General features: G+C 44.3%; 1 long non-coding RNA gene across 6 annotated transcripts in view; it reads right to left on the bottom strand.

The window, feature by feature from the left end:
* The window catches only part of LOC135109279 (uncharacterized), a 308,732-nt gene that overhangs the window by 53,384 nt on the left and 230,801 nt on the right, over window positions 1-24,547 (bottom strand). For all 6 annotated transcript variants that reach the window (XR_010272642.1, XR_010272641.1, XR_010272646.1 and 3 more), the window contains one exon: window positions 8,487-8,561. This is a non-coding gene — a long non-coding RNA (uncharacterized LOC135109279). The remainder of the gene's footprint in view (window positions 1-8,486; window positions 8,562-24,547) is intronic.

The raw sequence follows: 24,547 nt of genomic DNA, 5'->3' as shown, positions 1-24,547 counted from the left end.
AACCTAACTTGATACTAATATACAAACCATGAATGTTTTATGGGGTCTAATATTTTATGCCTCATCAATTTGCGAACAATAAAACCTCATTTGATCGAAGCCAATATGAGTAAGCGTGTGTGTGTCAGTGGTACGATCGACTCAACCCATTAGATTTCATAAAAAAAAAAAAAAGCTAGATGAGGCAATATCAGCCTAACGAGAATCTGCCGAGAAATAGTTAAAACACCGCTACTTTTCCTGCCCGGTAACAAACGATTAAACGTAAAACAACGGTAATTCCAGATTAGAGAATACCCGAAAAGTGTTCATGCGAGAGGGCGACGCGAGCGGCTGCCAGTGAGCCGTGCACGCTGCACTCGACAACTTTCCTTTAGTTTTGCTGGAATGTAATTGCTTGAGCCGAGCACACGTGATATGAGCACTGCGTTGACTCTCCGTTGTGTGATGCTCGGATTTATCTTTTATTTTGCTTTGTTGCCCGCTGGTCCTTGTGCACCGTCACGGCATATTGCATGCTCCCTATAGGCAAGGTCACTGTTATTATTACAGCACAACCTGCTCGCCCCGCCCACAGTACAAGAGGCGACGTGGGATACTAAAGGTCAAACAGTAGTACATCTGTTGGCCATCACGAGGGGCTTGTGATATGCTACACTGAAGCAGCTGTGGGGATGTAAAGGCAGTGAGAGATGCAGGATTGTAATGGCAGTGAAAGATGCAGGATTGTAATGGCAGTGAAAGATGCAGGATTGTAAAGGCAGTGAAAGATGCAGGATTGTAAAGGCAGTTAGAGATGCAGGATTGTAAAAGGTGGTTAGAGATGCAGGATTGTAAAGGCAAAGGTTCTTGCATGGTTAGCATCAAATAATTGAACAGGACCCGTTATTTAGGGCGCTTTGGCTTCGAACTACAACTATTTTTAAAGCCTACAGAGATGAGTACTCGCATTTCTGTGAATTATTTTCATTACCCCTTTTTCATACTATGTTTCCTCTTTAAACTTAATAGAATGTCGAAATGTAAGTCTAAGCAGAGATTAATTTCAAAAGATGCCACTGACAGGGAAAGTAGCAAATAACGCTGTAATCCAAACCTTTACGTAATTTAATTTTTCACCAGGTAAATTCGTTGAGAGTCATTCAAATTAAGAAACACTTGATATTAGCAGGCAGACTGTTAATGGCGCACATTCCTTGTTAAACGATCACTTGAATCGCGAAAACACCCCCCAAAAAATAATTTCCACTACGGCCTGTTGAAAGCAGCCGAGAATGCGGATCAGGTGAAGGGAAGAGACAGGTAAACATGCTTAACATCACTTTTACTACCACGCACTTTTGTCACGAAAAAAAATAAATAAATAAAAATGATAACTTCTGTATCATCTATTTATAAAAGTCTCTCTCTCTCTCTCTCTCTCTCTCTCTCTCTCTCTCTCTCTCTCTCTCTCTCTCCAGGAATTAATATTTATCCGGTGTGCCTGCCATCAGCCTTCCCGTGTGTGCCTGACGCCTCTGCAGCGCTCGAGGTTATGCTTCACAGCCACGCAGCGGGGAGAAAAGTGGCGGGGTGGTGGGAGGAAGCGTGGGAGTGTGGCTGGGGGAGAGGGAGGGAGGGGGACCGGGTGTGTGGGACGGGGTTAGTTTGTGTGTGGTTAGGGAAGGGATGCCGTGGGTGTGTGGTGGGGAGACCGCGGCGCCCGACACTGAATCAAGGGCAAAATTATTCCACGGAGTCTAAAATTAGCATATGGGAAAAAAAGGTCGTTGGTTCTTTTTTTTTTCTCTCTCTCACAACTTTTTTTTTTCTATTCTTTTTAGTTTCTCTCTTACAAAATGTTTGTTTATGGTTTCGAGTTTAATAGGTTAGAGTCGGTTGGATTTCTTCTTTTTTTTTTTCTTCTTCTTCTTCTTCTTCTTCTTCTTCTTCTTCTTCTGTCTCTTCTTTTTTTTTATTTCTTCATGATCTTGCTATAGTTGTTGCTGTTGTTGTTGTTGTTATTGTTGTTGTTGTTGTTGTTGTTGTTGTTGTTGTTGTTGTTGTTGTTGTTGTTGTTGCTGTATTTATTGTTGTTCTCATTACTATCGTTCGAGGTTTTAGATTTAATAACACTATTTCACTTATTTATATGGTAACACTTAATGATATTGCTGTGCCCAGTTACTGAATAACGGCAATGATTACATAGACTATTTAGGAGACGATAGATTACACACATTACAGAAGTGAAAGGGGAGAGAGAGAGAGAGAGAGAGAGAGAGAGAGAGAGAGAGAGAGAGAGAGAGAGAGAGAGAGAGAGAGAGAGAGAGAGAGAGAGAGAGAGAGAGAGAGAGAGAGAGAGAGAGAGAGAGAGAGGAAAAAAAATAGCCTTTCCATTTTCCCTGGGCCAAAAATTACTAGGAGGAAACAATTACATTTTTGCGAACATGTCATAAAAAAAAAAAAAAATAAATAAATAAAAAAATGGGCATGCTAGTCTTAAAGTGGGCCTGTGCAGCCTCTATGCATTACCGCGAATTGAAAAGCTGTTTATTTTCAACATTTCACAAACTGAGCCGAGTAAAGAGCAATGCATTATAACATTTCAATAAACTGAATCTAAAGAACCCATCAATAAGTGGCGGTAATCAGGTTTTAACGGAGACCACTAGAGAGAGAGAGAGAGAGAGAGAGAGAGAGAGAGAGAGAGAGAGAGAGAGAGAGAGAGAGAGAGAGAGAGAGAGAGAGAGAGAGAGAGAGAGAGAGAGAGTGTGTGTGTGTGTGTGTGTGTGTGTGTGTGTGTGTGTAAAAAGCCTAGTAGAAAGTTTGTTATCTTGGGCGTGATGTTTGTGAGTTCTTCATTATCCCGTTTGGTTTCTTTGAGGCACAGAACACAAACAAGAATGACTTTGAAACTTCGATAAAGAAAAAAAACAAAACAAAATAAATAACTCAGCATTCATTTCCTTGCTGAAGAGGATTTGTATCTCTTTCACGAATACCCTGAACAATAACCAAGCCAGAAACACCCACTCTTATCCACACACACGCACACACACACACACACAGACAATGATGTAAACACTAACCCGAACACACATCACCTTCCCCAACTATCACTCCTGCTAACTGAACACGCGCCACAACACCGCCTCCCAGAACCACCACCGCACACTTACACCGACACCCATGAATACATACACGCCCACTCAGAGGTTGTCATTACGCTGCCTTCCTCTCCGCCACGTTAAAGTAAAAATAAGTCACAGATCAGGGAGTTAGTGGGTGTTCGTTGCTGTGAGGTGTGGAGTGGTGTGCTCAATTCGAGTTAAGTGTTGAAATGAGTATCTTCGGAGACTGAGAGAGCACATGAAGTAAATAAAAGTGATAGAATTTATGTGTCAGATCCACATTAGTGTTGAAATGAGTACTTTGGGAGACTGAATGAGCATATGATGGGAAGAAAATCGTATAAAAAAAACAAAACTTTCCAAACCGTTTTAACTTCAACTAGAGCCATTTCTGAAACGCTTTGCTCTCTGACCACGATCTTCCAAGATATGATTAGCCAGGTTCACAAAAGTGTTTCTCCTGTTAATAACGTAGAAATCTTGTTAATCTGCCACCAGAACCGTAAAAACTCTTTAAAAAACCCGTGCAACATCACCTAGACCCTTTTGAATGTAGTGGAGGCGTGGCGTAAAAGTGTTTCAGAATACGGCGCTGTGAGTCACTGGGGGAAGTCACGAGCAAACCTACAGCTCTGTACCTGCGTCAAATTGGAGAGGAAAGGTAAAAGAAAAGAAAGAGAAAAAAAAAGATGCCTGCCTCAGTGAATTCCTCCCGCTCTGAAGTAATGGAACACGAGAGGAAATCTTTAAAGGCCTCACGTGGATTGGACAGACACGGAGCCGCGAGTTACCGGGCGCGTCATTATTCGCATCCTCACTCCTTCGTATTTATTCACGTAGCGCCGCCGTGGAAGAAATGGTCGGGTCTATGGATTGTCTCTTTGTCTTTACCTATCAGAGAGAGAGAGAGAGAGAGAGAGAGAGAGAGAGAGAGAGAGAGTCATTCCACACAACCTTTCCACACACCCTCTGACCCCAAGCCACTTCACTCAGCCTCCTCCCCTTATCCACTCCACACTACTCTCTGCCCTCACCCACTCCACACAATCCCTTACATTCCACCTGCTCCTCACAGCCCCTCACGCCCCCACCCACGGCCACCCAGCGCCCTCGCCGCCAAATAACGTATGGTGCAGGCGAGGCGCGTGATATTTGTAAAGCGAATATTTAAATAGCTGAATGTTTGGCTATTTTCTGAAAACACACGTTCATTCTGGTGATCACAAATTGCGCCCCACGTGTGTGTGTGTGTGTGTGTGTGTGTGTGTGTGTGTGTGTAAGTGTCCATGGGTTTCACTATATGTATCAAACAACAGTCTACCACTTTGGCATGGACAATAATACTCGGGAAAAAAAAAAAAAAATCAATTGCAGAGGTATAAACATTTCATCACATTTCATCACTCCTGGATGTGAATAAGTTGTCTGAACGTTCCTGAGTGCTTCTGGAAATAGCAACGCAATTTCCCCGTGACTCCAATGACTCCTACACCCGCAAGCCACGCCCTCACGAGCTCTCACCCAACTACACACACACCTATCACAGTAAATATTCATCAAGCTAGTTAGAAACATCCCTCATATACCAAGCCTTTCCTTCCTTGCAGCTCTCTCGCCTCCTTACCTCCTCGCTGCAGCTTCCTATGAGTTCTATCAGGTCTCCGCGCCTCAATAACTCACGTAACACGAACTGCTTAGCTCCCACAGTCATGGATATGCAAGGGAGCGACGCGAGCTGTGCTGGAGGACAAGACAAGGTGCAGATTAAGTTATGAGTGAGTGGATGTAAGTATGAAGCAGGAGACGAGGATAACGGGATAAAATAAGAAGGGTTTAACACATCAAGCATACGAACACTGCTAGTAATAAGTGGAAATATGCGAGGAATGTAAAGGAAAAAGACTAACAAGAGAGGGAGAGAGAAAAAAAAAAGGAGGAAATATGAGAATGGAGTGCACAAGTTAACACAATCCTTAGGGAAACTTTTTAAAAACGTCAGCGCGAAGGAAACTACTTGAGAAATATGATGTAACAAATGAATACGAGCGAAGGAAAAGGAACAGAAAAAAATCTAACCATGAATCTAGCATCGTACAAAAAAAAAAAAAAAAAGAAAAGAGAGAAAGATAAATGATAAAATATACGAATGTAGCGTCTGAGAGAGAGAGAGAGAGAGAGAGAGAGAGAGAGAGAGAGAGAGAGAGAGAGAGAGAGAGAGGGAGAGAGAGAGAGAGAGAGAGAGAGAGAGGGAGAGAGAGCGAGAGAAAGACACCTCAACTGACACCCCTGACACTCTACCGCACAGTTCACAGCTCCGGGCCACATCTACCTTGCACCCTCCAGTAAACACGTCAGTTCCCGTCAGATATCATGATGACAGCACAAAGAGACGCGCTGGAAAATAACACTCTTTCTTTCTTCCCAACACGAGTGAAAAAAAAAGAAAAAAAAAGATAAAAAAGGGAAGATACACACTCATACACTCTTCTTCCCTTCAATTTCTCCCTCATTCTCATCGTAAAGAATCTAAAATATATTCAAGTAAGACTTTTTTTTTTTTTTTAAAGGAGAAAGATGTCAAAAATGTGCAAATGCTGTTACTTCAATAAAGGATGGTTGCAGTGGGTGGTGAGGAGCCTTCGTCTTTACTATCTTGCGTTTGACAGTCTCGTTAAGGGCCAACTGCTCTGGCCTTGTTTTGCTCTGTCTTTCGTGTTTCTTGTTCGTGTTGCTGCTTGTCCGTTCTGGTTGTTGTTGTTGTTGTTGTTGTTGTTGTTATTAGAGTTCTTCATCCACTTTCTTTTTTCTTTCTTCTTGTTCTTGTTTTTTTTCAGATTTTCTTATTCTTGTTTTTGTTCTTCTTGCTTTTGTTTTTCTTGAAATTACTGTTCTCACTTACTCTATTATCACCGACAGCAGTCCACACCTTTCAGAATTTGAAACTCTCATCTTTATAAACACGACAAAGAAAAAGAAAAACGAAGAGAAGAGACGTAAAAAAAAAAAAAATAAATAAAAAAAACTGAGTATGAGACAAACCATAAAATCAAGGTAAAAAAAAAGAAAGAAAACGAAAAAGAAAAAAAAAGGTGTTGACGTTCTTGTGTGAATCTACTGGCTGACGGCGGATGAATAAATTAGAGTATCGTTGAGGACGAAAAAAAAAAAAAAGGGAGGGGGGTGGGGAATGAAAAATGGGGCCCCGCTGCTTCGTTAGGGTGGCTCGGGGACTTTCTAGGAGGAGTGCGAGTCTAATTAAAGGTGTGGAGAGTCCCTTTGTCACCTGGCGCCGTGATGAAAAGGTTTTATGGATGATTAATGGTGTGACAACAATAGTGCTCGGTTATTTTAAGTGTTTTTTTTTGGGTAGGTGGTGTGTTGGCTGTGTGTGTGTGTGTGTGTGTGTGTGTGTGTGTGTGTGTGTGTGTGTGTGTGTGTGTGTGTGTGTGTGTGTGTGTGTGTGTGTGTACGTATATACTACAAGTACACATAATTTGTAAAACGGAATGAAATTATAAAAGAGTTCACAGGAAGAAGCCACACACACACACACACACACACACGCACACACACACACACACACACACGTCACATTACTCCACTTTTCCTTCCCAACCCTCCACGACTTTCCACAAACGAAGCACACATTTGCAACATTTAAGTGTGTTACAACCGCCACCTCGAGGGAGCCACAAGGCCGCTCATAACAGCTGACAGAGAGCAGGAGACAGCCCTGCCACGACCCTGATGGCATTACTGCACCGCAGCCACCTGCCTTGAGGGAAAGAGCAACTGAGACAATAAAGTTTACCAATAAATGAAAAAAAGCATAGTGGTAGTAGTATTGGTGGTGGTGGTGATGGTAGTGGTGATTTTGATGATGGTGGTAATGCTGGTAGTGGTGATGGTGGCGGTAGTAGTGGTAGCAGAAGAAGTACTGTGTAACCCGCGGTGGTAACTGAACCAGTGTGACTCAGCGTGGCCTGTAGAGAGAGGCAGAGAAGGTCGTTCCTCTCCACTTCCCCTGCCACTCCTTCCTGCCACTCACGTCCTCGCCTCGCCAGGGAAAGACGCCCCCTGCCACCTCCACTGCCATCTACACCCTCGCTTCGCCAAGAAAAGACGCCCCTGTCACCTCCCTCTGCCATCCACGCCTTGCCTAGCCTCGCCAAGGAAAGACGCCCCCTGCCACCTTCCTGCCATCCACACCCTCGCCTCGCCTCGCCAGGGACTTCGAAGCGATTCACGGTTGATGAAAAAAAAAGTATCGTCATTTCAAGTCAATGTAAAAAGTTAACGTTTTGACATTACTCTGGAGGTGGAGCCTAAAAAAAAACGAATTTGATACTGATGGAAACGATCAGTTCCCACGCGAGGCGGAGGGACACACCTCAGATGTCCTAACTTCTTAACGGCCCATCACGGTTGCCAGAGTTGCCTCGCGAACTTCACTGAATAAAACAGAATAAACTCCTCACAAACATCCATTTTTTCTTCACAATTCTCTGCTGTTTTTTAGTGAGGATGTGAACGATTTTATAATGCTGTGTGATACTCGAACTTAAAGTGATTGAGGATAAAGGATAGTGTTCTGACAAGCCCATCGGTGTCTCCTGGTCACGTAGTAGAAGAGAAGGCCAGGAGGCGATTCAAAGAGCCTGGAGAAAACGGAAGAAGATCGAGGGGAAGACAGAGAGCGAAATGAGGGATGGAATTGCGTTAGAACTGCAAAGGGTGGGAGTCACAGAGGAAGATGCAAGGGACAGAAGTAACTGGAGACTCGTACATGGCGCCAACTCCTGACTCTATGAGAACAGCGAAAAGATTATTGTCTCCAGGTTGAGGAAGTCTTACCCTGGCACTGTCTAAACTGTAAGGTTGTACTGCTGCGTGTGTCAGACTGCCAGGACACGTGACTCTTGTTGACTGTTGTGACTTCATTACTTGGCGTTCAGTTCCTCAGTGACCCAGTAGGAATAAAGTCACGTTGCTTCTCAGTATAACGAGGCATCTTCTTCTACTTCTCCTTCTTCTTCCTCCGCCATCAAGGGCAAACTCATCCATTAATATTACATAAACTTGGTAACAAAGCCTCTTTACTTCACAAACTGAGCCCCGGAGAAAGTACTGTCTCCTCGTCGTCTGCTACTCACTAAAACTATAAAATATTCTCATCTCTCGACGACTGCATTAATTTCTTACGACTTCTTATTCATTCTTATTCAAATCTGACGCACCCGGGAGGAAAAAATATCAAGGAACCGTCATTAAGTTTACCGTAAATTGAGAAGAGAGGAGTGAGGAAGGCGCAGTGGTAGTAGAAAAGTAGAAGTAGCAGGAACTCAGATAAGAAGCAGAAGTAACATCACTCACCTGATGACGAGGCTTCCGGGAAAGACAGGTGGGTTTAATGAAGCACGCGGCACGCTTCATATGCTTCCCAATCGTCTGGAAAGATGAAAATAAAGTGGTAAAAGTTTGGAGGAATACAAAACATGGAAACTAAACTAGAATTAACAAAGAATAAATACTAGTAGTTGTGATGTTACCTGCCACACACACACACACACACACACACACACACACACACACACACAAATCCTCAACAGTCTCACTTCCTCTGTCGCATCTTTTTTTCCCTTCCCACTTTTCATTTCCTCCCTCCTTCCCTTTCATCCTCTTTCATATCTCATTGCGAATCGTTTACTTCTATCTTTTGCATTTCCTTTTCCTTTCTTCACCATCATTCCCTGTCCTTTCGCCCTGTCTCTCTCTCTCTCTCTCTCTCTCTCTCTCTCTCTGTTCCCGTCTCGCCCATTACCTCCCTTCACACTCCTTCCCAGCCAATAGCTCGCTCCCCCGCAATACCTGTCCTGCCGCCCACCGCCGCCCCAGGAACACAAGCACGCCTTCGTTAAGTATGCAAAGTCCCCTGCCCCCCGCGCCCACTCTGTCAGCAGGTAGTGGGGTGAACATCAAGCTGCGGTGAAACGAGTTCTCTTTCTTCTCTCCCTTTGCTAACTGCTCTCTAATGCCGCCCAGTGTACCCTTCCGCCTTCTTGCTAATGCTTACTGTTATCCCTCGTTATCTTCCGTTATCTGCCTCCCCTTCCCCTCCTTGTCATCCAGTTCCTCTCTTCCTTGTTCTCCTCTGCTTCTCTCTCTCTTCCTCTCTTTCTGATGTCTATTGCTTCTCGTCCCATCTTCAGGTCTCTGGCTCTTCCAGTGGCCCTCGTGTTTCCTGGCCTCGTTCTTACTGCTGTTTGCTTCCGTCTTGAGGATAATAGCCACATGACGACAAGGGTTTACCTCCAGGAAGTCAACACGTCGCTAGAATATTCAATACCTCACTTCCTTTTTTCATTTTTTTTTTTTCTCGTTACGTTTCGTTCCTTTCCTCATTCGCTGAGAAAAAAAAGGGTTTCTCGTGAGGCTTGAGGTTCCACGGTAAGGCAAAGAGAGTGATGAAAAATATATAGCGTGTAATGTGTCCTTCGATGTCCTTCCTCCACCATCGATTCTCACTATAGTCTTGTCTCGCTTTCCACACGACACGACCATTAGTTATAATCGCCATGTCGCCGCTTCCCGCTCAATACCTCCCGTGAAAACTGTCCGCGGCTCGGTTTTTAGTACTTTAAGCATGCTGTCTTGCTATGTAGGTCACTGCTAAGAGTCGACACGAGGCGTAGAGCAGCTCGAGGCTACCGGAGTGCGTCGCTTCCTCAACTTACACAAACAATTCAAAGTCAGTTCTCAGAATACTTGCAGCAAGCGGAGAGAGGCCGGAAGGGATGTGGGTTTGTGGGGGTTTGAGGTAACGGGCGTGGAGGATAGGAGAGCGTGATGGGTAGGTAGGTAAGGGGAAGTGGCTGTGGGGATTCAAGCTGCTATTAAAGTGAGAAGTGGGATTGGACGCTCGTGTGATATTGTTAATGCTAATTGCTACGGCTGTTGTTACGATTGGTGGTGGTAGTTGTGGTGGTGGTGGTGGTGGTGGTGGTGGTGGTTTTCTTTTTGGATGAGGATGGTAATGATGTTTGGTGTTGGTATTGTTGGTGTTGATGGTGGTGGTGTTGTCAGCATAGTGGTGGTGATGATGTTTGTGGTGGTGAAGCTGTGGTGTTCTTGTTTTTGTTTAGCTTTTTCGCTGTAGTGATAATGGTGGTGGTGGTGTTTGCTGTTAGTTTGGTATTGTTGGTGTTGATGGTGTTGTCAGTAGTGGTGGTGATGATGTTTGTGGTGGGGGTGCTGTGATGTTCCTGCTTTTTTTTTTTTTTTTTTCCTGCAGTGATAATAATAGAAGTGGTGTTTGCTGTATATAGGTACTGTTGGTGTTGATGGCGGTGTTATCATCAGCGGCGGTGGTGGTAGTGGGCATTCTTTTCACCTTATCACGAATTTTCCTCTTCGCGACCAAAAAAGACACAAAACCCCACATCAGTAACACAAACCCACACAATCTTATCTCTACATTGGTCACTTGATCTCCGTCCTCTTTCTAGTCCTACTTTAAAATCACCTCCTGCTTCTCCATCACAATTCCCGACAAACATCTTATCTTTCTCTCTTTCTCTGTCTCTTTCTCCTTTCCTCTTCACTTCACCTCATCACAGTCGCGCGCAAACAAGCCACACACTCACACACTCACACACTCACTACCCTCGCTATTAACTCCACCAAGCACACACGGTAAACATTAGGTGTGCAAACAGCGGCTAATCCCACACTTCGTAGCCACAACACTCAGGCCAAACCTCTCGGCTCACTAATACATTTGAGAACGCACATGAAGAGGCGGACTAAGCTGGAAGGGAGGAGGTAAATGAGTGTGAGACAAGACAAGGAGTGAATGGTTAAGGAATCACAGGCGAGTTTAACTGTTGGTTTTGGTTATGATGCGTTAGTGCTTCAAGTGGGATGAGGTTTAAAGGTGTTTGTCTTCATGGGGTTATTACTGTTATTGTTCTGGTGGTCTGGTGATGCTGTTCGTTGTCATTTCAGTCTAAGCTCTAAGGAGTATAATAATTTTGCCTTTTTCACTTGTACAGTCTAAGGAATTCAGTCAGTTGGTCTTGAATCTAAAAAATACAGTCTAATCTTAATAGAATACAGTCGTTTGGTCTTTCCCTTTATGCAATCAAGTCTTTAAGGTATACAATCGGTTGGTCTTCCTAGTTCTACAGTCTAAGGAATAGAGTTTAACCTCTAAGGGATACAGTCAACTGGTCTCCACATAGCTACAGTCAGTCTGTCTCACTAACTCTCACTGTGCCGTCACCTTAAGCTCCCACTACCACCTTTTCTCTACCTCCTCCTCTTCCTCCTCCTCCTCTTCTGTACACTCCCCTCCTTTACTGTACCTCTCCCTCTCCTCTTTTGTACCTCCCCCTCCTCTTTTGTACCTCCCCCTCTTCTTCTGTACTCCTCCCTCCTCTTCTTTAAACCTTTCTCTTATTCTGTACCTCCCCCTCTTCTTCTGTACCATCCCACCACCTCTCCCCTTCACAGCAACGCGGTCAACGCTGAAACCTGTGACCTCGCGGGCCTAATATTTCACCATGAACGGAATTAAAACTTTATCGTGCATGCATCCAGATTAAAAAGAGAATATCATAAGCGCCATTTTTTTAAAGCATTTTTCGCCATCTCGTCTGGAAAAAAACACTGGAAAAAAATCCACTAGTGAAAAAAAAACACTAAGAGATTAAAATGTATAAATAAAAATAGGAGACAAGTGCAGGTTCATTACTAGTGGTGAGCTAAACTGGGATGCTGGGGAGGAGGGACGGGTGACAGAGGCTGGGGAGGAAGTAATGAGGGATGGGAACAAAGGTGGCGAGACTGAGAGAGAATGGTGGACACGGCTGAGGGCACAGAAGGAAGGGGAAGAGAGGAGAGGGGAGGTTATGGGATGCAGGAAAGGGAGAGGGAAGGGTGAGGGAAGAGAGGGGAGGTGAGGGATGCAGGGAAAGGAGGAGGGGAAAGCTAGGCAGAGGGAGGCAGGGGGAGGGAGGGAAGGGAAAGGTAGAAGGGGGGGTGAGGGGATAAATGGAGAGGAGGTGATGGATGGACTGGAGGGGAGAAAAGTGGAGGAGAGGAAAGTGGAGGAGAGGAAAGAGGAGGGGAGGAAAGTATGTCACACACACACACACACACACACACACACACACACACACACACACACACACACGTAATTAAAATGTGGGAGCCCAAATTTTTATCAGACAATAAGATTAATATAATGAGGACCTACTTACCCTCCCACACAGGACAACCTTCCTGCCACGCCGCCCACACAGGAGAAAACCCTGTCCCGCAGCGCCGCCCCCCCCCCCCCGAGCGTTCTACTGCAGGCAACACGCGCCTCATCAACGGAATGCGCTTGCCTCTATTTCCTTGTTATTAGTGAAAATCCATTTACCGCCAATCGAATTAGTCCAGGATGATCAGTCATGTGCCGCCTGTCTTTCTGGTGGATCGAGCGAGGGTTCAATTCAGCTCAGTTTATGGAAATTGACAGATAAGACCACAGAAAATGAGGGAAGCTGCAAGACGCCACCAGGCCTACACATGGCAGTCCCTGTACAAAGCATGCGTACCTATTTCTACCTATCAAATTCATCCATTTATAAAGAAGTTTTTAAGGAAGGATAATTTAATACAGAGGGTCTTGGGGTATACTGAAACGAATATATACATAAATCGAAGGAAGGGAAGAGAAAGTAATGAAATACTGAAGGATATTAGATGAAAGTGTTTCGGACAAGAGAGAAAGAGAGAGAGAGAGAGAGAGAGAGAGAGAGAGAGAGAGAGAGAGAGAGAGAGAGAGAGAGAGAGAGAGAGAGAGAGAGAAATTAGAAAATGAACACATGTGAGAGAGAGAGAGAGAGATTGGAAGGTCAACAAATGTGAAGAATTAATGGCGTGAAACCAACAAAACAAATCACAGGCATCACCACAACACGCTACAACCATCACCATTATAGAACAAATTAACACCCCGCCACTGCTGACGTTACCGCGGGCACCACTGCTGGACTTGTAATAAAAAATGAGCCCAGCCTTCGCCCACCTCAGTAGTCGTGACGTGAATCTTCATATATTAACAGTATTGCTCGTTCAATGATATATGTTCATTATGACGTGGTGGCGTGTCTTGTATTTATATTTTTGTTACTGAACGGGTGCTGGTCAAGGGCTACAAAAATTTGGACAAAAAAAAAAAAAATCCACTGAAGCGCCAGTCCCTATACGATTATTAAAAAAAAACTGAAGGATAAGTGTCTTCCAACCTCCTTCTTCAGAGAGTTCAAGTCACAGGCAAGAGGAAATACAGAAGCAGTCAGGGAGCTCCAGAGTTTACCAGAGTTTATTTTTTATTGTGTTTTCTGCTGGGTTTTAAGCTTTTATTTTGCAATTTAAGATATGTGGTATCATTACTATTATGCAAGAGGTTAAGTGACTAGGGGGAGAAAGATTGTGTATTGTGATTCTTTGAAAAATAAATAAATAAGAGTGTGTTTCGTATATATGTGTGATTATGTGCATTTTTAATACTTTTTCTTTATTTGAGAGACAAGTAACGGGTCCTCTCCTTCTTTCTTTTTTTTTTTTTTCCTGAACTTATTTTTGTCTTTGGGTCTTCCTGTCTTATGTGTGTGTGTGTTTGTGTGTGTGTGTGTGTGTGTGTGTGTGTGTGTGTGTGTGTGTGTGTGTGTGTGTGTGTGTGGGTGTGTGTGTGTGTGTGTGTGTGTGTGTGTGTGTGTGTGTGTCACGTAACTCTAGTCTTTTCATATCTTTAACTTTTTTTTTCAGCTTTCCAACAATAGGCCCACAATTCTTGCCGTCCATCCGCCAGGTGACAACAGCTCAGCAGGTCTCCTCCCACCGTGGCTGCACTACATAACCCCCAAATTATCTATTATTCCTCGCTATGGTCCTCGTCAGCGTCTGAGCGTGAGAACATCAATCATCATCATCTTTTTTCCGCGAATCCTTCTTGTATCTGTTCTATTTCTATCTCTCCTTTTCTGTTTCTCCCCTTTCTTTTCCCGTCTCTCTTTTTTTTCTTAGTGGTAATCTCAGCCTCTTATCATTTTTTTCTCCGTAATTTCTTTGGCTTTCCGTTTTATCACTTCAGAAGAGAGAAGTTTCCTCCTCTACCATCTTCCTCTCCTCCTTCTTCTCTCCGACTTTCCTCCTCTCCTACTGTCTTGCTCTGCTACCTTCCTCTCTTCCCTCTTTTCTCTTCTTCCGGTGTCCTTTTCCACCATCTTCCTTTCCTCTTATCTCCTTTTCCTCTTCTCTCCCTTTCCTACTCTCAATTTTCTCCTCCACCATCTTCTCTTCCTCTCCCACTTCCCGTCTCTCTCACTGTTCTATTCCAATCTCTCTCTCTCTCTCTCTCTCTCTCTCTCTCTCTCTCTCTCTCTCTCTCTCTCTCTCTCTCTCTCTCTCTCTCTCTCTCTCTCTCTCTCTCTCCTCTACCATCTTTCTCTCTTTCTCTCTCACACACACTCCAACCTTTTCTTCCCTCCTTTTGTCAGGCAATTTACCTCCATTACGTAATCCTTCCCTTTCTTCTTTCTTCCCTCTCCTAATCCCTTTTTATCCCCACACTCGTTTGTACACATCCTCCTCTCTCCAGTAGCCAATTTCTCTTTCCACCTCTCGTTATTTCCTCTCAGTAATCATCCTCTCATTTTCCATCCTACCTTTGCCCAGTGCTTTCCTTCTCTCCGTCTTTCCCTCAACCGCCACAGCCAGTAAGCCAGTCGTATCACACGTCCAGGAAGGGAGCTCTCAAGTGTACGTTTCTGATCAACACAGGTTTTTATGACCTTTCCAGAGGTAACTTCCGCCCGGAGCTTGACAAATGTTTCTCGATAGTTAGCCCCACTTCTATCAAGCCGCGGGGAGACGAGTTAACAATATTGCGTTATTACAATGGGCTGAGATGAAAGGAGCAGCTGGACTGTAAGATGTATTTGTCGCTTCTCCCGTCTGAAAACCTCTGCGCAGCACCTCCACTGCTTTCCAAAGGCTCTTGTTGAAGTTACTCAGGGTGTTTTTATGGTTCTAGTGACAGATTAACAAGATTTTCACATTATTAACAAGAGAAACACTTCAGAACACGGCTAATAATCTCTGTACACTTTGAAAATAAGTGATGAGAGAGCAAAAAAAGTTTCAGAATACGAGGAAGAGTACAGTGGGGATCTGGCTGAATGTTCATCTGTGTGCTGTCTCTGTCAATAAAGCTTGTTGAATTGTATTAATACTCGTGCCACATTCATACTTTCCTTCCCATGTTAGAGTCAGGAGCATCGGCAACATGAGGTACCTTTGATCCTATACGACACGTGAATGGTGCCAGGGTGTGGAGGGAGGACACGCAAACACGACCAAACACTCACTCACCCAACCACAATCAGTAACACATGAATACTCGTACCTTTGATCTTAGACGAGCTATGGATGCTGGCAAGATACGAAGGAAGGACACACAAACACACGCACTCACTCACTACCCCCAAACGCACATAGATAGATAGATAGATAGATAGATGTTTTTATTAACTCACACAAAGACAAGGTGAACGCTTTAAATTAACATAATGAAAACCTGAGATCTATAATTGACGAGTAAGTGAAATCCAATCAAGGCCACTGTGGGTGTAGCATGGTTCAGGCCGCACTTACTCCTGATAACACAGCCACCCACACCACCTCGTTAGACGCCTTGTATCGGCCACAGCAACTCGTTAAAACCCAGGTGCCCATGGAGGACTAATGATCATTACACTATCAGCAGCAGGTAAGACACGAGTGGATTCATACACAGTGTAAGTGACGCGATGAGGATGAGGAAGGGTGAAGGGGAGTAAAGAGATAACAAGAATAAGAAGTAATGGCTTCAAGCTCGAAAAGATTTAAAAAAAGAGAGAGAGAAAGGTACTGGTTCTCAAATGGAGTGGTAGACGAATGGAATAGACTCAGTAATCAGGTTGTTAGTGCTGTCATTAGGGAGCTGTAAAAGATCAGACAGATATATGGATGGGGATAATAGTTGGAGATAGGAAGATGCTCTATACAGTTCTGATGGCTTAAGTTAGGTTAGGTTAGGTTAGGTTAGGTTAGCTTAGATTAGATTAGGTTAGGTTAGCTTAGGTTAGGTTCTTGCAGCTTCCCTTATTTTCTGATGTTCTAATGCTAGAGGAGGATGTCTGATGCATTAACCCTCTCACTGAGATATATAACAATTCATAGCACCAAGTCTCTTCAAACACCACATGAGAGAAAAGAGACAAAAAAAAAAAAAGCAGAAAAAAAACAGATCTCCCAGTGCTGTTGAATGAAAGAAATACGTTACAGCGATTAAACAAAGATCTGTCAGAAGTAGTGGAAGTTAAAACACCAACGTGGGTTTTGAAATGCGACCTTGTAAGATGCGGGAGAGGCAAGGGAGGGATGAAGGGAGACAGGACGCTAGGGGGATGGAAGGGCAGAGCTTAAGTACTGGAAGGGACCGAAGGGAAATGGTGAATCCTCAGGAGGGAGGGAACGTTAAGGAGGATGGCCTAGAGAGAAAGAAGGACCGAGAGTGAAAGACGAGGGAGGGAGAAGGACACACGAGGATACGAAGAAAGGAAATGATGTAATTACTCATAAAACTTCAGAAACTCATAAGGTTGTGATTTGATCTGTACCAATATTGCTCTCTCTCTCCCTCTCTCTCTCTCTCTCTCTCTCCTCTCTCTCTCTCTCTCTCTGCTTCTATTCTCCCTCCTCCTCCCGCTCGTTCACTTCCTCCTCTCTCCTCTCTTCATGACGCTCTTGTAAAATGTTGCCTGACAAAAGTTTCAATTCTGCAAAGAAACTCACGGTGCTCTTCTGTTATAAAAAGGCGACGTGACTAAAGTTTAAATTCTTAAGAAAAAGGAAATTTTCGTACAGAGAGCAGGACGTAAATAAGTGGCTCGTGTCTATCTGCCTGCCTGTCTGTCTGTCTGTCTGTCTGCTTGCCTGTCTGTCTGTATGAAAGACTGCAGAGTATATGTATTTTTTTTATATGTATTACAGTAATTCAATCTGTCTTTCGTCTTAAAATATTTTCTTCGATACTGCTATAAACGTTTTCTCTCCACATGCTACAGTTAGTGACATTTGTGGTACAGGTAAGTGATGTAAGTGACTGAGGAAGTAAGATGTAATACTAGTAATACTTGGGAGGAGGAGGAGGAGGAGGAGGAGGAGGAGGAGGAGGAGGCTAAAAGAATTTGAGGAGGTAGAGGAGGAGGAGGAAGATGAGGTAGAAGAATTTGAGAAGAAGGAGGTAGAAGAATTTGACGAGGAGGATGAGTAGGTAGAAGAATTTTGAGAAGAAAGAGGAAGAAGAGGAGGAAGAAGATGAAGACGAATAATTTCTGAAAATCACGAAAAAAAAAAAACGAAAGAAAGACAAGACAGAATCGAGCAGGCATCACATACGCACAGTACTCACCAGAAGAACTACTACGGAAACAAACAGACGACAGAAAGAGAGGAGAGAAAGTGAGGTAGGCAAGCAGGTGAGGCAGGTGAGGCATGTAAGTATGCAAGCAGGTGAGGCAGGTGAGGCAGGCAAGCAGGCAAGCAGGTGAGGCAGGTGAGGCAGGCAAGCAGGTGAGGCAGGTGAGGCAGGCAAGCAGGTGAGGCCAAGGTCAGGGTAAGCAAAGGAGTAATTAGCTTGGCGGTGACTTGGGAAGTCTCTGGTTTTCACACAAGCTGCTCAAAGGAACACCGGGGAGGGGAGGGGTGGAGGCGAGGCACGAGGGAGTAGGAAGTGGTGGTGAGTGAAGTGCTTAGTGCATTCCCTGTACACCCCACCTCTCTCTCTCTCTCTCTCTCTCTCTCTCTCTCTCTCTCTCTCTCATTGCCTATTCACAGAAGGAATAACCCAATGCAGTTTTCTCGGCATGAACAACACTGATTCATCTTCACAAAGCACAATCTCCCAGTGTTGATGGCTGCTCAGTGAGAATTTTACCCACAAGCCTCAGTCCCAAGGCAGCTCAGGAGAAAGGACCGTGAAGAGGCATCATTTCTCAAGGGGTATGTACACTGCTTGGACTCAGCTCGGCACGGAGGTAGTACCGGTGCTATGAAGACGAGGAGGAGGGTCTGAATTTCTCTCTCTCTCTCTCTTTCTCTCTCTTTCTCCGCTCTCCAGTCTGTCTCGCTTAGGTTACTTTGCGTGTATTTGCATTTAATTTCACCTCCTTTAAGGGAATCCACTAAAGTAGCACACGTGGATATTCAGTTTCGTTGGTTTGTCATTGCTTGCTAATGATTGTTTTCTGCTCAACACATCCAGCACCTCTAGTGAGCATTAACCTTTCCGCACACGTGGCCAGCAACCCGACCAAACAAAACATGATGCCGGCGTCTGCTGCATACAAATTTCCTTTCTCAAAAAATAACTCGCAGCATATAACCGTGGGAATCAAAATAATATTCAAATGAACTCAGGGTTACAGTGAAGTCAAAATGGATAACGTGCTCTCCCCATCTGCCGCGGAAGAGAGCCAGACGACTGTGTAATAAAGAATGAGGCCGTTGGAGGGAGAACATCACACTCAGTAAAACGTGAGGTCGCGATTCTAAAGGCAACACCAGCGGCGGACTTCGACCCAGCAGTAAGAAATGACGGAAAGGCCTCGTGCTGAAATACACTACCTAAAAACACAAGCTCGGTAAACACTCCCACGTAGATTTCCTCGAACTGGTAGATGATAGCAGCAAGAGCACCATGGGACAGTCTCGCTACGCTTCAGACAGTTATATGTACCGTTTTAGTCCCTTCCACTTCCACGTTCCCAAGTTAGCGTTGTCAATGTGTGAGTCGCATGCTGCCAATCTGATTCGACTCGTATCCGAAGCATATTTCAGTTAGTACGAGTGATCAGGAGGGCGATGGAAGAGTTGGTGGGATTTCTTTCGGATATCAGTCTAAGCAAGTCATTCACGGCAGGCGATTCACTCACTGGTAACGCTAAGTGGTAAGTGAACGTAGAAGTGGAGGGAGGGGACTGTACATACGGCTGGTGGAGGGTAGAGGTGGTTTAACTTTGTCTTTGATTGTAGGAATATTCATCAACCCACAATCATTCCTCTGACCTCCAATATGGGTTTCAAAATGAGGTGTATCTTAAGAATTCATCTGGCTGGTCAAGGAAGGCAGATTTGGTTTAGCTACGTCCTTGCTGACAGGAATATTCTCAAGCATACTCGTACATCAACCCACTGTCATTCCTCTAGCCTTTAATATTGGTTCCAAAATAAAGTGTATTTTAAAAATTCATCTGGCTGGTCGAGGAAGGCAGAACTAACTTTACCTCTTCCTTGCTGACATGAACACTCTTCAACCATCTATCAGTCCACGGCCGTTGCTTGACCTGCAATATTCGTTTAAAAAAAGAGGCAACTTGAAAAATATTCACCTTGTCGCAGCGGCTTTCGGTGAAACTTACAACGCATTTCAGAAGCTTTCATCCACTCTGCTATAATCTTCAGACTTCAAAACCCCTCCGACGATTTGAAGACCTCCCTGTATTCATGACCTTCATCTTTTTGTTCTCTCCTGGTAACTCGCTCTCTGCTGTGGTTTTTGCAAGCGATCACGAAGTTTTTGCAAGGCCATAATCTGTCACAAAGTCTCCTCATGGTCCTGCATTTCGTATCCATCTCCTCTCTCGCGAGTTCAGTGTCCTGTTGGACAAATACGCTGACGACCTTATTCACTTGCGAAGGTTACGTGGCAGTCTCAATCATTCTTCTTTGTACCTTCGTCCATGTTGCTTCTTGATGAGAGAGGAGAGAGAAGAGAGAGAGAGAGGGAGAGAGAGAGAGAGAGAGAAGAGGAGAGGAGAGAGAGAGCGAGAGGAGGGAGAGAGAGAGAGAGAGAGAGGAGGAGAGAGACTCACCATAACTACATAACATTGTCTTCTCAAGTCAAACTGATCTCAAAGACGCTTTTAGTCCCTCCCTCAACGCCCCCCACTCCCCCACTCTCCTCTCTCTCTCTCTCTCTCTCTCTCTCTCTCTCTCTCTCTCTTAATCACCCCATTATTCCACACACCAATGAACAGAACTGAACAACTGTTACCAATACCTCTCGTGCATCAACCCACCCCACCTTTCCAACAGAGCTTTCATAACGCCCCCCTCGTAACCATCTGAGCTCCCACCAGCACCTCACCCTGAACCTTCGTCACTTAGCTACTGGGCGCCGTACCTTCTCGTTTGCATAATACCCCAATTCATGCTCCATATTGCCCCGGATCCCAGCTTCCTTCAACATCCCATTTGTTTTCTCAGTCTACCAGAGCCTTGCTGTGTGGGGTGGTGAAATGGGGGATACAGGAAGGGTCGGGGGGTACTGGGGATGATAAGGGTGGAGACGAGGGTAGAAGGGAAGGGAAAAGCAGAGTGAGGGTAAAGGGTACTGGGGATGAGAAGGGAAGGGTGGGGAGAATAGAATAGAATAGGAATAGGAAGAGTAAGGTGTACTGGGAATGAAAGGGAAGTGTGGATTGGAGGGTAGAAGGGAAGGGAAAAAAGGAGAGGAGAATTGGGGAAAGATGCAAGAGTATAATGGTGTGTTGTTCAGTATTGTTTTGCAGGCCACCTATTCCTTCCTCTGTGAACTATAGCAATTTTTTCCTTCTTCTTTTCTTTTTCTGTCTCTACTTCCGTCTCTCTCTCTCTCTCTCTCTCTCTCTCTCTCTCTCTGCATCTGTACCTCACCTAATATTCCTCCCTCCGTAAACTATAAGCGTTTTTCCCCTCCCTTCGCTCCAGTTTCCTGTTGTTTCTTGCTTCCTCCATCAATCTCTCTCCCCCCGGAGCTGTGACGCGGTTTTACTTCATTCTTCCATTTCCCCCTTTGTCACCAACCATCTTCATCACCATTCTCTCTCTCTCTCTCTCTCTCTCCTCTCGCTCTCTCCTCTCTCTCTCTCTCCTCTCTCTCTCTCTCTCTCTCTCTCTCTCTCTCTCTCTCTCTCTCATATGATGACTTTTTCACCTTCCCCTCCTTGGTGTCTCTTCACTCAACCTTCCCCGTTGCAATCATCACCAGCCATTCTTGACACGAACACAATCCAACGAAGACCATAACGCAAAGAAGAAAGAAAGATTCTCCTTGAACTAATTGAACAAACATGTGTGTGTGTGTGTGTGTGTGTGTGTGTGAGCCTTCGACCTGAGCCTTAACTTTTTTCTCTCTTTTTTTTTCCAGGGTGAGATAAAAGCGAGTGTTTCTTTTAGGGGATCGGGCGGGGCAGGTAAGAAGTAAATTGGGAGGGGGACGCTCCTTTGGCTGCTGTGAAAGGCTCTAGTCTGAAGGGGGGAGCGTAATATTTACATAGCCCAGGAACAGGGAGGGGGAGAAAAAGGGGAAAGAGCATCGGTTTATTTGCTCGTTTCTCCTCCTCTTGCTTCTCCTTCTCCTCCTCGCTGTCCGCCTCCTCCTGTTCTTTTTTTTATTTAAGTGTTCTTCCTTTTCCATGCTTCTTTCGTTAGTTTTTTTGTCTGTTTTTTTTTTTTTTCTGTTTTTTTTTCTGATTTTCTGCTTGCTTCTCCTTCTCCTTCTAGTCCACCTCCTTTTTTTTTGTCCTTTCGATGTTAGTTCTGTTTTTTTTTCCTTTTCTTATTTTTTTCTTGTTTATCTATTAGACTTGATTTCCTGTTATTTTTTTCTTATTTTTTTTTCCTGCTTCTTCTGTTCTTGGTTCCATCTCTTCCTCCTCTTCTCCTCCTTTGTTTCTGTCTTCTCTACTGCCCAGTTGCACCTCTTCTTTCTTCTTTTTCTTCTTTTTCTTCTTGTTCTAGTTCCTGCTTTTCTTTTTGGTTTTTCCTCTTCATTCATTTCTTTCTTTCTTTTTCTTTTCTTTTCTTCCTTTATTTTTCTTCTGTTCCTTTTCATTTTCCATTTTTTTCCATTTTCTTTCTTTTCTTCCCTCCTTCTTTCCTTTCTTTCTCCTTATTTTCATTCTCCTCTTCCTCCTCCTCTTCCTCCTCCTTTTAAGACTGGGCAGTGCGAAGATGGAACAACCCAACACACACACACACACACACACACACACACACACACTCTCTCTCTCTCTCTCTCTCTCTCTCTCTCTCTCTCTCTCTCTCTCTATCGCAGGTCAGTCGAGGCCAAAAGAATTCCGACTTACGAACTTCTACCGAGCTCGCCAATTTCCCTGTCTTTTTCTTCATCGTCCTCCTCTCTTTCCCTCCTCCTCCTCCTCCTCCTCATCCTCCTCCATTGTTTTGTTCGTTCCGTTCGTTCTAGTTTTTATTTTGCCAACCCCTCTCTCCTCTCATCTCCCTCCTTCCCACTCCCTCTCCCTCCCTCTCTTCTTTCTCTCTCTCTCTCTTGAAGGGGGAAGCGCATCGCCTCTAATACTTCCCCGTAAAGGATTGCACCATAACATCAGATCAGCGTGAATGGCTCAGGAACCTAAATTATTACGCTCCTCTTGAGAAAACTTGCATGCAGAAAGGTTCATTGCCGCATATCAATACGGGAAAACGTTACTACCGCTGGATTTGAAGTAGACAGCTGAACTAAAATAAACTAGATATGGGGAAGGGAAATATTTACACTGCTCTTGAGAAAACTTGCATATATATATAAAAAAAAAAAGAGATTAATTTCTACATATCAATACAGGAAAAACAAAAACAAAATGTCAGCGCTGGAATTGCAGTAGAAAGCTGAACAAAACTACACTAAAATGGACAACATGTGTTCTCTTCCGGGCAACCACGTATGCGTTACCGGAACTGAATCAGGATTTTTCTCCCTCCAGTTCGGTACAGTATCCGGTAGGCGCCGAAATCGACCGAATATATATTACGAGTAACATTTCATAAATCTCCTCAACCTGAAGGTCCCGGAATATGATAAAAAAATGGACCAATAAATACGGAACCTGGGGCGGAGTGGCGAGGCAGAAATAATATGAATATGAAGAAGGGCAGTTGAGATTATGAGGGAAGATTTGGATGCTGGAGAAGGCTTGAGTATAGGGAGAGTATAGAGGGACCTTGCTAGGGATATAGAGGTACTGGAATATAGCACAGGTGGCAGACTAGAGAAGGAGCTGCTGGGATGGTATGGATGATGACAGTCTGGGAGAAGAGAGGTGCTGGAAAGATAATGTAGCAGGCTGAAGGATGATAAAGGTGCCGGGAAGATACGGGTTAGGTTGCAGGCTAGGAGAATAGATGCTGAGAAGGTATGGAGGTAGCAGGCTGAAAAGAAAGACGTGCAGGAGAGTTTGGATGTGATAGGCTGGGAGCGGAGGTGCTGGAAAGGTACTGCATGAGATATGAAGCTTGGGAAGGGTGTAGAGTTGATAGAATGGGAAAGGTGTAGGGAAGATGAGATGACGGGCTTGGGAAGGGAGGTGCTAGGAAGGGATGGAAGGCAGGGCGAGGAGGTGCTGGGATGATAAGGTACCAGGATGAGGGAGGGAGGTGCTGGGAAGGGAAAATGAAGTGGTAGGTTGGTAGAAGAATGATGTGCATGGAAGATAAGGTCGGAAGGAAAAAGACAGAAGACTGGTTTGTGGTAAAGAAAGATTTTACCACATTCTCGCACCGACCACTGCCTCATTCTTGCTCTGTGTTTAAGCCTTTCTACTTTCAAATCTTGCACGTCGTACTGGATTTGTCTTCCGCTAAAGGTTTGTAGAATAGTCAAGGATCAGCAATATTTGATACATTTATGAGAACATGATTTGTACAGCAATGGCACAGCAAAGGTACGATGAAAATATCTGTCTGAGGCATGAAGGAAAATAGTTTGCTCTGAGGTAAGGAGAGTAGCGTTTATTGCTTCAGCCGCTTAAAAAAAAATAAAAATAAAAAACCGTTTGTGGGTTGTGTCGAGATTCTTTTTGTACACACAGAGCGTGTGTGGAAATGCGTACTGAGGGATTATCTTCTGAGCCACAATGTTGTAATAAGTCAACACAGGCACTTCACAGGAGCAAGTACTTTTCCAGACTTTCTATTCATAAAAAAAATAAAAATAAAAATAAATAAATAAATAAAATAAAAGTGCTTGATTGTTGGGCGCGTCGAGGGTTGTGTGGAAGGATGCATCATTCTGAAAACCACAAGTAAGACTGCGGATGAAGACAAATGTTTCACTGAGGGGCGAGGAAAAGTAATTTATTATTTTTTACTTGCATTCATTACAGCAAAAAGAACGCTTGCATCCCGAACGTGTCCGGGACGGTGCGCTGTTCGGTTACCTTAGGTTGGGTTAGATTAGGTTTGGTTAAGTTAGGTAATTGATTTTTCCTACTTGCGTTCATTACAAAAAGAAAAGAAAGGAAAAAAAAAGACCGCTTGTATGCGGAACGTGTCCCGGA

This window comes from Scylla paramamosain, chromosome 18, assembly GCF_035594125.1.
Source record: "Scylla paramamosain isolate STU-SP2022 chromosome 18, ASM3559412v1, whole genome shotgun sequence".
Lineage (NCBI taxonomy): Eukaryota > Metazoa > Arthropoda > Malacostraca > Decapoda > Portunidae > Scylla > Scylla paramamosain.
The sequence above is the reverse complement of the archived record's forward strand: the minus strand, read 5'-3'. Positions and strand labels throughout refer to the sequence as shown.